The sequence below is a fragment of the Oncorhynchus keta genome, unplaced genomic scaffold (genome assembly GCF_023373465.1).
Source record: "Oncorhynchus keta strain PuntledgeMale-10-30-2019 unplaced genomic scaffold, Oket_V2 Un_contig_3859_pilon_pilon, whole genome shotgun sequence".
NCBI classification, from domain to species: domain Eukaryota; kingdom Metazoa; phylum Chordata; class Actinopteri; order Salmoniformes; family Salmonidae; genus Oncorhynchus; species Oncorhynchus keta.
The window spans coordinates 57,205-65,000 of record NW_026287469.1 but is presented as its reverse complement, the minus strand read 5'-3'; the positions used below and the strand labels follow the sequence as shown (position 1 = coordinate 65,000).

The 7,796-nt window shown below is 58.1% G+C and overlaps 2 long non-coding RNA genes across 4 annotated transcripts in view; both read left to right on the top strand.

The window, feature by feature from the left end:
• The window catches only part of LOC127924221 (uncharacterized), a 7,853-nt gene extending 454 nt beyond the window's left edge, over positions 1-7,399 (top strand). The window contains exons 1-3 of one of the 3 annotated variants that reach the window (XR_008117226.1): positions 4,511-4,537; positions 5,083-5,146; positions 6,926-7,399. This is a non-coding gene — a long non-coding RNA (uncharacterized LOC127924221). Of the gene's footprint in view, positions 1-4,510; positions 4,538-4,825; positions 5,147-6,637 lie in introns of those variants that run through there. The other 2 variants (XR_008117225.1, XR_008117224.1) reach the window with 2 other exon arrangements.
• LOC127924222 (uncharacterized) lies at positions 1,843-2,803 on the top strand. Its single transcript, XR_008117227.1, has 3 exons — positions 1,843-1,996; positions 2,220-2,315; positions 2,758-2,803. It is a non-coding gene; the product is annotated as an uncharacterized LOC127924222 (long non-coding RNA).
• Positions 7,400-7,796: the final 397 nt, after the last annotated feature.

Genomic DNA, 7,796 nt, shown 5'->3' with positions numbered 1-7,796 from the left:
GTGGTTAGAGTGGAGGGGCGGCAGGTAGTCTAGTGGTTAGAGTGTAGGGCGGCAGGTAGTCTAGTGGTTAGAGTGGAGGGGCGGTAGGTAGTCTAGTGGTTAGAGTGGAGGGGCGGCAGGTAGTCTAGTGGTTAGAGTGGAGGGGCGGCAGGTAGTCTAGTGGTTAGAGTGTAGGGGCGGCAGGTAGTCTAGTGGTTAGAGTGGAGGGGCGGCAGGTAGCCTAGTGGTTAGAGTGTAGGGCGGCAGGTAGCCTAGTGGTTAGAGTGTAGGGCGGCAGGTAGTCTAGTGGTTAGAGTGGAGGGGTGGCAGCGTAGTCTAGTGGTTAGAGTGGAGGGGCGGCAGGTAGTCTAGTGGTTAGAGTGTAGGGGCGGCAGGTAGTCTAGTGGTTAGAGTGGAGGGGCGGCAGGTAGTCTAGTGGTTAGAGTGTAGGGGCGGCAGGTAGTCTAGTGGTTAGAGTGGAGGGGCGGCAGGTAGTCTAGTGGTTAGAGTGGAGGGGCGGCAGGTAGCCTAGTGGTTAGAGTGGAGGGGCGGCAGGTAGACTAGTGGTTAGAGTGTAGGGGCGGCAGGTAGACTAGTGGTTAGAGTGTAGGGGCGGCAGGTAGTCTAGTGGTTAGAGTGTAGGGGCGGCAGGTAGACTAGTGGTTAGAGTGGAGGGGCGGCAGGTAGACTAGTGGTTAGAGTGGAGGGGCGGCAGGTAGTCTAGTGGTTAGAGTGTAGGGGCGGCAGGTAGACTAGTGGTTAGAGTGGAGGGGCGGCAGGTAGACTAGTGGTTAGAGTGGAGGGGCGGCAGGTAGACTAGTGGTTAGAGTGGAGGGGCGGCAGGTAGACTAGTGGTTAGAGTGGAGGGGCGGCAGGTAGTCTAGTGGTTAGAGTGGAGGGGCGGCAGGTAGCCTAGTGGTTAGAGTGGAGGGGCGGCAGGTAGACTAGTGGTTAGAGTGGAGGGGCGGCAGGTAGTCTAGTGGTTAGAGTGGAGGGGCGGCAGGTAGACTAGTGGTTAGAGTGTAGGGGCGGCAGGTAGACTAGTGGTTAGAGTGGAGGGGCGGCAGGTAGACTAGTGGTTAGAGTGTAGGGCGGCAGGTAGCCTAGTGGTTAGAGTGGAGGGCGGCAGGTAGTCTAGTGGTTAGAGTGGAGGGGCGGCAGGTAGCCTAGTGGTTAGAGTGTAGGGCGGCAGGTAGCCTAGTGGTTAGAGTGTAGGGCGGCAGGTAGCCTAGTGGTTAGAGTGTAGGGACGGCAGGTAGTCTAGTGGTTAGAGTGTAGGGACGGCAGGTAGTCTAGTGGTTAGAGTGGAGGGACGGCAGGTAGTCTAGTGGTTAGAGTGGAGGGACGGCAGGTAGTCTAGTGGTTAGAGTGTAGGGGTGGCAGGTAGTCTAGTGGTTAGAGTGGAGGGACGGCAGGTAGTCTAGTGGTTAGAGTGTAGGGGTGGCAGGTAGTCTAGTGGTTAGAGTGTAGGGACGGCAGGTAGTCTAGTGGTTAGAGTGGAGGGACGGCAGGTAGTCTAGTGGTTAGAGTGGAGGGACGGCAGGTAGTCTAGTGGTTAGAGTGTAGGGGTGGCAGGTAGTCTAGTGGTTAGAGTGTAGGGGCGGCAGGTAGGCTAGTGGTTAGAGTGGAGGGCGGCAGGTAGCCCAGTGGTTAGAGTGTAGGGGCGGCAGGTAGCCTAGTGGTTAGAGTGTAGGGCGGCAGGTAGCCTAGTGGTTAGAGTGTAGGGGTGGCAGGTAGTCTAGTGGTTAGAGTGTAGGGCGGCAGGTAGGCTAGTGGTTAGAGTGGAGGGCGGCAGGTAGCCTAGTGGTTAGAGTGTAGGGCGGCAGGTAGCCTAGTGGTTAGAGTGGAGGGGCGGCAGGTAGTCTAGTGGTTAGAGTGGAGGGGCGGCAGGTAGCCTAGTGGTTAGAGTGTAGGGCGGCAGGTAGCCTAGTGGTTAGAGTGTAGGGGCGGCAGGTAGCCTAGTGGTTAGAGTGTAGGGGCGGCAGGTAGCCTAGTGGTTAGAGTGTAGGGGCGGCAGGTAGTCTAGTGGTTAGAGTGTAGGGCGGCAGGTAGCCTAGTGGTTAGAGTGTAGGGGCGGCAGGTAGCCTAGTGGTTAGAGTGTAGGGGCGGCAGGTAGTCTAGTGGTTAGAGTGGAGGGGTGGCAGGTAGCCTAGTGGTTAGAGTGTAGGGGCGGCAGGTAGCCCAGTGGTTAGAGTGTAGGGGGCGGCAGGTAGCCTAGTGGTTAGAGTGTAGGGCGGCAGGTAGCCTAGTGGTTAGAGTGGAGGGGCGGCAGGTAGCCTAGTGGTTAGAGTGTAGGGGCGGCAGGTAGCCTAGTGGTTAGAGTGTAGGGGCGGCAGGTAGTCTAGTGGTTAGAGTGGAGGGGCGGCAGGTAGTCTAGTGGTTAGAGTGGAGGGGCGGCAGGTAGCCTAGTGGTTAGAGTGGAGGGGCGGCAGGTAGCCTAGTGGTTAGAGTGGAGGGGCGGTAGGTAGTCTAGTGGTTAGAGTGGAGGGCGGCAGGTAGCCTAGTGGTTAGAGTGGAGGGGCGGTAGGTAGTCTAGTGGTTAGAGTGTAGGGCGGCAGGTAGGCTAGTGGTTAGAGTGGAGGGGCGGCAGGTAGCCTAGTGGTTAGAGTGTAGGGCGGCAGGTAGCCTAGTGGTTAGAGTGTAGGGGCGGCAGGTAGTCTAGTGGTTAGAGTGGAGGGGCGGCAGGTAGGCTAGTGGTTAGAGTGTAGGGCGGTAGGTAGTCTAGTGGTTAGAGTGTAGGGGGCAGGTAGTCTAGTGGTTAGAGTGGAGGGGCGGCAGGTAGCCTAGTGGTTAGAGTGTAGGGCGGCAGGTAGTCTAGTGGTTAGAGTGGAGGGCGGCAGGTAGTCTAGTGGTTAGAGTGTAGGGGCGGCAGGTAGCCTAGTGGTTAGAGTGGAGGGGCGGCAGGTAGTCTAGTGGTTAGAGTGGAGGGGCGGCAGGTAGTCTCGTGGTTAGAGTGTAGGGGCGGCAGGTAGCCTAGTGGTTAGAGTGGAGGGGCGGCAGGTAGTCTCGTGGTTAGAGTGTAGGGGCGGCAGGTAGCCTAGTGGTTAGAGTGGAGGGGCGGCAGGTAGCCTAGTGGTTAGAGTGTAGGGGCGGCAGGTAGCCTAGTGGTTAGAGTGGAGTGGCGGCAGGTAGCCTAGTGGTTAGAGTGAGGGGCGGCAGGTAGCCTAGTGGTTAGAGTGTAGGGCGGCAGGTAGCCTAGTGGTTAGAGTGTAGGGGCGGCAGGTAGTCTAGTGGTTAGAGTGTAGGGGCGGCAGGTAGTCTAGTGGTTAGAGTGTAGGGGCGGCAGGTAGTCTAGTGGTTAGAGTGTAGGGGCGGCAGGTAGTCTAGTGGTTAGAGTGTAGGGGCGGCAGGTAGTCTAGTGGTTAGAGTGTAGGGGCGGCAGGTAGTCTAGTGGTTAGAGTGTAGGGGCGGCAGGTAGTCTAGTGGTTAGAGTGTAGGGGCGGCAGGTAGTCCTAGTGGTTAGAGTGTAGGGCGGCAGGTAGTCTAGTGGTTAGAGTGTAGGGCGGCATGTAGCCTAGTGGTTAGAGTGGAGGGGCGGCAGGTAGCCTAGTGGTTAGAGTGGAGGGGCGGCAGGTAGTCCAGTGGTTAGAGTGTAGGGGCGGCAGGTAGCCTAGTGGTTAGAGTGTAGGGGCGGCAGGTAGTCTAGTGGTTAGAGTGGAGGGGCGGCAGGTAGTCTAGTGGTTAGAGTGTAGGGGCGGCATGTAGCCTAGTGGTTAGAGTGGAGGGGCGGCAGGTAGCCTAGTGGTTAGAGTGTAGGGCGGCAGGTAGTCTAGTGGTTAGAGTGGAGGGCGGCAGGTAGCCTAGTGGTTAGAGTGTAGGGGCGGCAGGTAGCCTAGTGGTTAGAGTGTAGGGGCGGCAGGTAGTCTAGTGGTTAGAGTGGAGGGGCGGCAGGTAGTCTAGTGGTTAGAGTGGAGGGCGGCAGGTAGCCTAGTGGTTAGAGTGTAGGGGCGGCAGGTAGCCCAGTGGTTAGAGTGTAGGGACGGCAGGTAGCCTAGTGGTTAGAGTGTAGGGGCGGCAGGTAGCCTAGTGGTTAGAGTGTAGGGACGGCAGGTAGCCTAGTGGTTAGAGTGGAGGGGCGGCAGGTAGTCTAGTGGTTAGAGTGGAGGGGCGGCAGGTAGTCTAGTGGTTAGAGTGTAGGGGCGGCAGGTAGACTAGTGGTTAGAGTGTAGGGGCGGCAGGTAGACTAGTGGTTAGAGTGTAGGGGCGGCAGGTAGTCTAGTGGTTAGAGTGTAGGGCGGCAGGTAGACTAGTGGTTAGAGTGGAGGGCGGCAGGTAGTCTAGTGGTTAGAGTGTAGGGGCGGCAGGTAGCCTAGTGGTTAGAGTGTAGGGCGGCAGGTAGTCTAGTGGTTAGAGTGTAGGGGCGGCAGGTAGACTAGTGGTTAGAGTGTAGGGGCGGCAGGTAGTCTAGTGGTTAGAGTGTAGGGGCGGCAGGTAGACTAGTGGTTAGAGTGTAGGGCGGCAGGTAGTCTAGTGGTTAGAGTGTAGGGGCGGCAGGTAGCCTAGTGGTTAGAGTGGAGGGGCGGCAGGTAGTCTAGTGGTTAGAGTGTAGGGGCGGCAGGTAGCCTAGTGGTTAGAGTGTAGGGGCGGCAGGTAGTCTAGTGGTTAGAGTGTAGGGGCGGCAGGTAGCCTAGTGGTTAGAGTGTAGGGGCGGCAGGTAGCCTAGTGGTTAGAGTGTAGGGGCGGCAGGTAGCCTAGTGGTTAGAGTGTAGAGGCGGCAGGTAGCCTAGTGGTTAGAGTGGAGGGGCGGCAGGTAGTCTAGTGGTTAGAGTGGAGGGGCGGCAGGTAGGCTAGTGGTTAGAGTGTAGAGGCGGCAGGTAGCCTAGTGGTTAGAGTGTAGGGGCGGCAGGGTAGCCTAGTGGTTAGAGTGTAGGGGCGGCAGGTAGCCTAGTGGTTAGAGTGTAGGGGCGGCAGGTAGCCTAGTGGTTAGAGTGGAGGGGCGGCAGGTAGTCTAGTGGTTAGAGTGGAGGGGCGGCAGGTAGTCTAGTGGTTAGAGTGTAGGGGCGGCAGGTAGCCTAGTGGTTAGAGTGTAGGGGCGGCAGGTAGACTAGTGGTTAGAGTGTAGGGGCGGCAGGTAGTCTAGTGGTTAGAGTGTAGGGGCGGCAGGTAGACTAGTGGTTAGAGTGGAGGGGCGGCAGGTAGTCTAGTGGTTAGAGTGTAGGGGCGGCAGGTAGCCTAGTGGTTAGAGTGTAGGGGCGGCAGGTAGTCTAGTGGTTAGAGTGTAGGGGCGGCAGGTAGACTAGTGGTTAGAGTGTAGGGGCGGCAGGTAGTCTAGTGGTTAGAGTGTAGGGGCGGCAGGTAGACTAGTGGTTAGAGTGTAGGGGCGGCAGGTAGTCTAGTGGTTAGAGTGTAGGGGCGGCAGGTAGCCTAGTGGTTAGAGTGGAGGGGCGGCAGGTAGTCTAGTGGTTAGAGTGTAGGGGCGGCAGGTAGCCTAGTGGTTAGAGTGTAGGGGCGGCAGGTAGTCTAGTGGTTAGAGTGTAGGGGCGGCAGGTAGCCTAGTGGTTAGAGTGTAGGGCAGCAGGTAGCCTAGTGGTTAGAGTGTAGGGCGGCAGGTAGCCTAGTGGTTAGAGTGTAGGGGCGGCAGGTAGTCTAGTGGTTAGAGTGTAGGGCGGCAGGTAGCCTAGTGGTTAGAGTGTAGGGGCGGCAGGTAGTCTAGTGGTTAGTGTGGAGGGGCGGCAGGTAGTCTAGTGGTTAGAGTGGAGGAGCGGCAGGTAGCCTAGTGGTTAGAGTGGAGGGGCGGCAGGTAGTCTAGTGGTTAGAGTGTAGGGGCGGCAGGTAGTCTAGTGGTTAGTGTGGAGGGGCGGCAGGTAGTCTAGTGGTTAGAGTGGAGGGGCGGCAGGTAGCCTAGTGGTTAGAGTGGAGGGGCGGCAGGTAGTCTAGTGGTTAGAGTGTAGGGCGGCAGGTAGTCTAGTGGTTAGAGTGTAGGGGCGGCAGGTAGTCTAGTGGTTAGTGTGTAGGGGCGGCAGGTAGTCTAGTGGTTAGAGTGTAGGGGCGGCAGGTAGCCTAGTGGTTAGAGTGTAGGGGCGGCAGGTAGTCTAGTGGTTAGAGTGGGGGCGGCAGGTAGTTTAGTGGTTAGAGTGTAGGGCGGCAGGTAGTCTAGTGGTTAGAGTGTAGGGCGGCAGGTAGCCTAGTGGTTAGAGTGGAGGGGCGGTAGGTAGTCTAGTGGTTAGAGTGTAGGGGCGGCAGGTAGTCTAGTGGTTAGAGTGTAGGGGCGGCAGGTAGCCTAGTGGTTAGAGTGAAGGGGCGGCAGGTAGTCTAGTGGTTAGAGTGTAGGGGCGGCAGGTAGCCTAGTGGTTAGCGTGTAGGGCGGCAGGTAGTCTAGTGGTTAGAGTGTAGGGGCGGCAGGTAGCCTAGTGGTTAGAGTGTAGGGGCGGCAGGTAGCCTAGTGGTTAGAGTGTAGAGGCGGCAGGTAGTCTAGTGGTTAGAGTGTAGGGGCGGCAGGTAGCCTAGTGGTTAGAGTGTAGGGGCGGCAGGTAGTCTAGTGGTTAGTGTGGAGGGGCGGCAGGTAGTCTAGTGGTTAGAGTGGAGGGCGGCAGGTAGCCTAGTGGTTAGAGTGGAGAGGCAGGTAGTCTAGTGGTTAGAGTGTAGGGGCGGCAGGTAGTCTAGTGGTTAGTGTGGAGGGGCGGCAGGTAGTCTAGTGGTTAGAGTGGAGGGGCGGCAGGTAGCCTAGTGGTTAGAGTGGAGGGGCGGCAGGTAGTCTAGTGGTTAGAGTGTAGGGGCGGCAGGTAGTCTAGTGGTTAGAGTGTAGGGGCGGCAGGTAGTCTAGTGGTTAGTGTGTAGGGGCGGCAGGTAGTCTAGTGGTTAGAGTGTAGGGGCGGCAGGTAGCCTAGTGGTTAGAGTGTAGGGGCGGCAGGTAGTCTAGTGGTTAGAGTGGAGGGGCGGCAGGTAGTCTAGTGGTTAGAGTGTAGGGGCGGCAGGTAGTCTAGTGGTTAGAGTGTAGGGGCGGCAGGTAGCCTAGTGGTTAGAGTGGAGGGGCGGCAGGTAGTCTAGTGGTTAGAGTGTAGGGGCGGCAGGTAGTCTAGTGGTTAGAGTGTAGGGGCGGCAGGTAGCCTAGTGGTTAGAGTGTAGGGGCGGCAGGTAGCCTAGTGGTTAGAGTGTAGGGGCGGCAGGTAGCCTAGTGGTTAGAGTGTAGGGGCGGCAGGTAGTCTAGTGGTTAGAGTGTAGGGGCGGCAGGTAGCCTAGTGGTTAGAGTGTAGGGGCGGCAGGTAGCCTAGTGGTTAGAGTGTAGGGGCGGCAGGTAGCCTAGTGGTTAGAGTGTAGGGGCGGCAGGTAGCCTAGTGGTTAGAGTGTAGGGGCGGCAGGTAGCCTAGTGGTTAGAGTGTAGGGGCGGCAGGTAGACTAGTGGTTAGAGTGTAGGGGCGGCAGGTAGTCTAGTGGTTAGAGTGTAGGGGCGGCAGGTAGCCTCGTGGTTAGAGTGTAGGGGCGGCAAGTAGTCTAGTGGTTAGAGTGTAGGGGCGGCAAGTAGTCTAGTGGTTAGAGTGTAGGGGGCAGGTAGCCTAGTGGTTAGAGTGTAGGGGTGGCAGGTAGCCTAGTGGTTAGAGTGTAGGGGCGGCAGGTAGCCTAGTGGTTAGAGTGTAGGGGCGGCAGGTAGCCTAGTGGTTAGAGTGTAGGGGCGGCAAGTAGTCTAGTGGTTAGAGTGTAGGGGCGGCAGGTAGACTAGTGGTTAGAGTGTAGGGCGGCAGGTAGCCTAGTGGTTAGAGTGTAGGGGCGGCAGGTAGCCTAGTGGTTAGAGTGTAGGGGCGGCAGGTAGTCTAGTGGTTAGAGGTTAGGGGCGGCAGGTAGCCTAGTGGTTAGAGTGTAGGGGCGGCAGGTAGACTAGT